Source organism: Petaurus breviceps, unplaced genomic scaffold (assembly GCF_028583685.1).
Source record: "Petaurus breviceps papuanus isolate PSGF00001 unplaced genomic scaffold, PetGlider_PUasm1.0 186, whole genome shotgun sequence".
Classification (NCBI taxonomy): domain Eukaryota; kingdom Metazoa; phylum Chordata; class Mammalia; order Diprotodontia; family Petauridae; genus Petaurus; species Petaurus breviceps.
Genome location: NW_027185798.1, coordinates 2,131,221 through 2,138,149, shown reverse-complemented (window position 1 = coordinate 2,138,149; position 6,929 = coordinate 2,131,221). Strand labels below are relative to the sequence as shown.

Genomic DNA, 6,929 nt, shown 5'->3' with positions numbered 1-6,929 from the left:
AAAGAAAGGAAGGAAGGAAGGAAGAGATTTCAACTTTTGAAACACCAGTGTTTGCTCAGGAAATTCTCTCCATCTAACACAAGGTGAAAGGTAGCATGGTTTGTCTCTCAGAAAGAGTCTTGGACTTGGGATCAGGGAATCTGGTTTTGATATGTGGCTCCTGACATGTACTAGCTATGTGACCTTAGAAAAATCTCACTTATCCTCCCTGACCCTCACCTGTCTCATCTGCACATAATAGGGCTGATAATCCTGGCACCACCAAACTCATAGGACTGTTGGGAGAAAGCATTTTGTTAACCTGAGTGTCCTAGAAATGCAGGCCCAGACATGTGGCTGCCCTAATGATTAGTGGCCCTAAGTGTGCTCAAGGATACCCGGCCGGGTAATGGGACTGGCCAGCATAGTCCAATGTCTTATACATATGGCACTTGACGGTTTTAGAGAGCTCTACATCACCGAAGCCTCACAGCAAACTTGAGTGATAAGTACTGCAGGAATCATTATGCCCATTTTATAGATAAAGAAACTGAGGGTCAGAGAAGTCACTGACTAGCCCAGGGTTGCAAGCCTCTGAAGCGGAATTGGAACTATGCTTTTGCTGAGTCTGAGTGTCCAGTGCTCTATCCCCTTGAGGAGGCTGACATGCCAGAGTTACTGTAGCCACAGAGTGGCAGATGAGAAGCTCCTTGAGAGTAGGGATTGTCTCTTGCCTCTGTTTTTGCACAGGGCCTCATATATGGTAAGTGCTTAATGTTTCCTGACTTCTGGCTTTAGGGTCTCAGGCTGGTGACAGTTCTCTAGGATTCATCTTTGGCTTGACTGGGTTTGTTTACAAAATCAATTCAGTAGAATTTCTGGAATAGCTTCAGTTTTGTTTGTTTGTTTTTTGTTTTGGTTTCTTCTTTTTTTTAAAAAAAACAGAATGCCATCCATTGAGAGCTGCTGCTATGCTGGATTTTATTGTTTGATATCAAACAGCTGAGAGTTCCTATTTGCTGCTTTGCTTTTCTACAGGCACCACAGACAGGGAAATAAATATATCTTGAATTCAATTAAGTTTTAAAATTAATAGGAACCTACAGTTCTGACATTGGGGATATGAAAGATGTTTGCCCTCAAGATTATATTCTACTGAAACAGAGCAAGTCCCCGAACTAGAAACACTGGAGAGGAGAGAGAAAGGCCAAGCTGTGTTTTTGTGCTTTTGTGCCCTACTCTTTATGACCCCATTTGGGTTTTTCCCAGCAAAGATGCTGGAGTGGTTTGCCATTTCCTTCTCCAGCTCATTTTACAGATAAGGAAACAGGCAGACAGGGTAAAGTGACTTGCCCAGGGTCACATAATCAGTAGGTGACTGAGGTCAAATTTGAACTCAAGAAGATGAGTCTTCCTAACTCTAGGCCCAGTGTTCTACGAACTGTGATGTATTTCCTTCATCTATGAAAAAAAAAAAAACTGTCTCCTGGGAGAATGTATAGACCCTGATAGTTTTTTTTAATGTCATTATCATAGATTTACAGTTGAAAGGGAACTTAGAAGCCATCAAATATAAGCTCTTCATTTTACAGGTGAGGAAACTGAGGCCCAGAGGAAGGACATTACTTAGTCAGAGCCCCATAGGTAGCCTTTCACTTTACAGATGGGTAAACTGAGGCCTAGAACAACTAAGGGACTTGCCCACCATCACACAGGGACTAAGGGAGGATGGGATTCAAAGCCGGGGCCTCTAACTAAAATCCAGCATGCCTCCCATGGTACCACTGTGCTCCAGAAGAAATGTAGCCTTAAATGTAGCCAGTTCCCATTTCCATGTGGCCTTTCACCTCTCCCAGTACTGCCCAACCTCCAAAGGGATGATGTTTCAGGTCAAGAAATTGTGACTGAGAAGGGACCTGACTTTTCTGGGATCACATAGCCAATGGCTGAGGCAAGATCCACACCCTAGTCCCCTGACTCCAGGTCTGGTACACCAGCTACTCTGCCAAACAAAGGTATGTCTTCTGAGAGGTCCCTTATTGCTTTGGTCTTCTGGTCCAATCAATGCAAAGGATTATTGATGTTTGTATATATAGACTAAGCTTGGTCAAGGTGAGAGCCAGTTGTGTCTAGCTGAGTGTGAGTACCTCCCCCAGCCCCTTGAACCATACTGGGCACCCAGTAGGTGATGGAGAACATTTCTTGAGGCTAAAAAGGATTCTAAACACCAAAGAAAGACATGACACTAGCTACATAGTGTTAGAGACCTGAAAAACTATGGAAAGAGTAAATGCAGAAAGAGCCTGAGAGGTTTCTGGATTAAGGGTGGAGATCCAGAATGTAGGATATTCAGATTTCAGATACCCTGAGGGAGAGATAGAAGGTAGCAGGTGCCAGGTGGGTCAAATCACGCACTCGACCACCACCTCCCCTCAGCTATTGACACAGACAGCCAGAACCTTGAACACGCGAACTTTGGGGCATTAGTGTCCCTGAGGCCAACTGCTCTGCTCCTGGCCCAGTCCCAACATCTGGAAGAGAGAGGAGCAATTGTGGGGGAAGAAGGACTCACTTTCTTCTTTGCCACCAATATCAACTAATGACTACCACCAGTGGAGAAGTGAGCCCAAGGAAGCTCTGGGCGTGGCAGTGCGCCCACCTCCAAAACACCGCTATGTTCAGTGCAGGCCCCAGGACCCTCAGTCTGATGCCTTTGGGGGAGACACAGTTCCTGAATATCCAGAATCCAAAGTTCTTAACGCCATCGAATGGTTCTAGCTCAGAAATGGGCATGCTTTTTTATCAGTGGAGACAGCATTAAAAGAGATGAATGGTCATCTCTTGGCAGCTACACTCCAACAATTATGGGATTGACCTTCTCCTTGATGTTGAGGACTGTTTGTTTTCTTCTTCTTGTTTTCCTGGCATTCAGCACAGTACCTGGCACATAATTCATGCGCGCTCTCTGTTTCTCTCTCCCTCTCTCTCTCTGTCTCTGTTTCTCTCTCCTGTTTCACCTCTCTGTCTCTGTCTCTCCTTGTCTCTTTCTTCTTAATGTTCTCTACCTCTTGAAATCACTTTGTATTACTTCTCTTCTCTGTGTCTAGGGTGAGTTCTGCCCCCTCCATCAGAATTTAAGTTTCCTTTGGGAGACACTTTTGGTTTTTGTCTTAGTATACCCAGCATCTACTATGGTACCTGGCACATTGTAGGAACTTTAAAAAATAGGTCTTGCCTAATTGATTTCGAATACCCCCAGATGCTGACTGAAACTGGCCCTGAATGTGCAACTGGAAGACTCTGGCAAAGATCCGAAGGGCTGTCATTGTAGTCATCATCACAAACTTTCAACATGAGCTCCATCCACATCATCGAAACATATTAGGAAGACAGAGACATCCGACTGAGGTCATTTTAAAACTAAATAATTGATTATCTAAGGTAAAGGCTGGTGCTCATTACCTCATCGGAGGGTGTGATCTCATCCCTCCAGCACCACAGATTGCAGCCCATCCACACTCACCATCCCAGGGACTCAAGCCAATGCCCGCCCTCCCGTAGGTCTGCCACAGGAGGGCCACCCTAAGTGCTGCAGGCTCTCCTTCTTTCTCCTGCCATTGTGAGGCTTTCAATGAAGTCCACGGGCTGTCCATCAGTCATCCCTCATTCCCACCATGTGACCAGTCCATCTTTTTTTTTTTTTTTTTGAGAACATCCTCTCCCCTGCTCTCCTTTGTAAACACGATCGATTTGGAAAATAAGGAAGACTCTCTTGGGAGACAGCCCAGCACATGCGTTAAATGTGCTGCCATATCCGACGCCTGTGCTTTAAATAATAGTCTCTGGCACAGAGCGTGCCCCCACTTCCCTTTCTTCTGCCACCCCAGTTTTCATCTTGGATCATCCTGAGTGCTCAATAGCTCTGGCCACCTGAGACCCTCTGAGAAAAGCTTCCAAACTGAAACACACAGAAAGCCGCCGATAAATGAACAAATCAGAGAACATCATTGTTGCCCAAACTGCTTTGGGGTTGCATCTCCTATCAAAAGATAAACAGAGCTTTCGAAAGCGTTTCTACTTGCAACAATTCAGGACTGGAACCTGCACTTTTCTCGCTAGCTTTTCCAGGGGACAGTGGGCACCAGTTATGACTCAGAGGGTTACCCCACCCCCACCCTTTGCAGACGCTCTCTGATTGAACTTTCAGTTTTCCCCTTTTTTCCATAAAAATTTAAGTAAAATCTGCAGCCAGAACAAGGCGAAGAAATCACAGTGGAGTCCTCTCTAGCCGCCGAGAAAGAAAGCCGATCTCATTGAACGCTCAGCACCTCATCCTTTCCAAAACGCAAGCAGATCATGAAAGGAAGGCTTGCGGAAGAATGAGAAAGGGAAAGAAAGGAAGACAATTGGCTCGCAGGTTCAAGGCTGTCGCCTCCCCGCAGCCGGCCCTGCTGGCGGTGCTCCGGGCTTTGCCCCCGATGCCCTCCACAGATCCGAACGGGCTCGAAAAGTTCAGCCCCGTTTCAGGACAGCAGGGGCAGCATCAGGAGATAACGTGCAGGACAGTAAATGAAAAATGTCCACACCGAGTATGCAGACGAGCAAAGGAAAACCAGCTGTCAGCAGCCTCCGAGAGCGTGGCTTCTCTCCCCCAGCCCCTCTCCCTGCGCTCAGCCGCCTGAGCCCGGCAGGTCGCAGGCACACCATCCAGCCACCCATCCGGCCCCACAAAATAAAGGCAGATGCAAGCCGGGCAAAGGAGCCCCGAAATACTCACGGCAAGGAAGGATTCCTACACACGCTGCTCCATTTTCAGGTTGGAGAGAAGATGGAAGGCCATTAGAAGACCATGGTGGAAGGCCAAAAACGGGGACCTCCACCCCCACGGTCCTATAGCCAGCCCACTGCAAAGGAGCCCCAGCCGGGGCTGACGTCACGGATTCATGAATGGATGTAAATCGGGCTGGTTTAGGATTCCGCGCAGCCCTGGCTGTGGTGTGTGCCATGCGAGAGAGAAAGAGGGAGGGAGGGTCCGCGAGGAGGCCCGGCCAATCAGCGGCCCTCTGCTGTGGCCTGCCTGCTGGGACGAGGAATCTGGGTACAGAATAAACAAAGCCCGCCAATCAGGCTTGTGCCACAGGGCTTCTGACACAGGGCGATGACAGAATCTGGCAGCTCGCAGGAGTGTGTGTGCGTGTGTGCGCGCGCCTGCGTCTGTGTGTGTGTGTGTGTGTATGGGGGGCTGGGAGGGGGGGAGGAAAAGCCAGGATGATCGTGCAGACCTTTCTTACCATTGCTGAATCAGGCAGCAAAAAAATATAACTTGGCTGGAGAAAAAAATCAATGATACCCATCATCTGTGCGCCCGCTGTCCATCTCCGTCTCTCTCTAGCTCTGTAGATCCAGCGCCGGAAGGGACCTCTGAGGTCGTTTGGTCCGATTCCTCCTCCCTCATTTTACAGACGAGACTGAACCCCAAGGAGGTTCCCACAGGCAGGCAGCCCCAAAGGGAGCTTTGACCCCAGACTCTGACTCTAGTCAGCGTTCTTCCCTTGGTACCAGGACGATCCCCTGGTTTTACAGATGGGGAAACCGAGGCACAGAGAAATAAGAGAATGCTAGATCTAGAGCTGGAAGGAACCTTTAGGAGTTACCTAGTCCAATCTCCTTATCTTACAAATGAGGAAACTGAGAGCCAGGGAGGCTCAGAGACTTGCCCTGGCACGCGCCTCACAAAGGCAATATTCCAAGCCTTTGCTTCCAAAGCCAGGGTTCTTTCCCTGCAGTACTGCTCCCCCTCCCCAAAGTCATTTTATCCCTCATTAGAACCACTTCTGTCAGTTTCCAGTTGCCCTAATGTGACAGGCAGGAGGAGCAGGCTAGATTTCGAGTTCCAAACACTCTGGGGTAGTCTAGATGATTCCCCTTCATTTCATTATAGGAGGAAACTGAGGCTTAGAGAAGTTCAAATCACTCGAGGCCGCTAGGTGGTGCAATGGACAGCTCGTGGGACTAGAGTTTAAATCCTGCCGGGGTATCACACTTCTCTTCTCCATGGGAGGGAGGGAGAGAATTTGGAACGGAAAATAAAAGCAAATCGCACCCAGGACAACTTACTAGCAGTGTTTTCCCATCAGTAAAATGGGCATAATAATAGCACCCGTCTCCCAGGGTGGCGGTGAGGGTCTAGTGGATTCACATATGTAAAGTGCTTTTCCAACCTGAAAGCCAGTAGAGACAAGGAGAGTGACCTAAGCCTCACAGGTGGCAATCTGGAGAGCCAGGATTCTTCTTCACATCCTATGGCTCCTGATTCATTGCTCTTCTAATTGTACCACACTGTCTCTGGCAAGAGCCACCCAGTCAGTGGCTATGGGGCATCCCAAGCAAGCACACAAACTAAACAGTGGGAAAAAAAGGTGCTGGGGAGATGATGGTCTGGTGAGAGGGAAACTGTAAATGCAGGGAGCAGGGCTTCCAAAGACACCACAGGGAGCAGCTCATCTGCTGGAGAGGAAGTGCCCAGTGGGCACAGAAGAACCCAACAGCCTGAGACATTCTTCACATGGACGGGCCTTTTCATCTGACTTATTTACCTTCAGGCTGCTGAAGGACCCTTCTCCAAAGGTGCTGCTAAGAAAGCCCAAAGCAGGTCTGGGGCTGGTCAGAAGCCTTGTTGGTGACAGGCACACACACAAGTGCAGTAGGTTTCACTTAGTGAGGATCACGATTTATTGACCCCAAAACACTGTCCTGCAAGTTGGAGGTGGCCTGGCAAGCTGGGCACATGTGAGAGGAGGAGAGGATGACGGGCAATTTAAGTACTGCTCAGGACTATTGGGGACAGACTTCCTCCTTCCTCTCTTAATCAACTGAAATATTTTATGTGCACACACACTGAAAAGGAGAGAGAGAGAGAGAGAGAGAGAGAGAGAGAGAGAGAGAGAGAG

The 6,929-nt window shown here is 48.4% G+C and overlaps 1 protein-coding gene and 1 pseudogene across 2 annotated transcripts in view; one reads left to right on the top strand and one right to left on the bottom strand.

Moving 5' to 3' along the window:
* MAP3K13 (mitogen-activated protein kinase kinase kinase 13) overlaps positions 1-6,929 on the bottom strand; it is a 184,017-nt gene that overhangs the window by 82,485 nt on the left and 94,603 nt on the right. Inside the window, exon 1 of one of the 2 annotated variants that reach the window (XM_069089360.1) lies at positions 4,757-5,161. The exons of the other annotated variant lie outside the window; for it this stretch is intronic. The gene's annotated coding sequence lies outside the window, so the exon portion shown is untranslated. Of the gene's footprint in view, positions 1-4,756; positions 5,162-6,929 lie in introns of those variants that run through there. 2 annotated transcript variants of the gene reach the window in all.
* LOC138162023 (disintegrin and metalloproteinase domain-containing protein 8 pseudogene) overlaps positions 4,829-6,929 on the top strand; it is a 23,499-nt pseudogene continuing 21,398 nt past the window's right edge.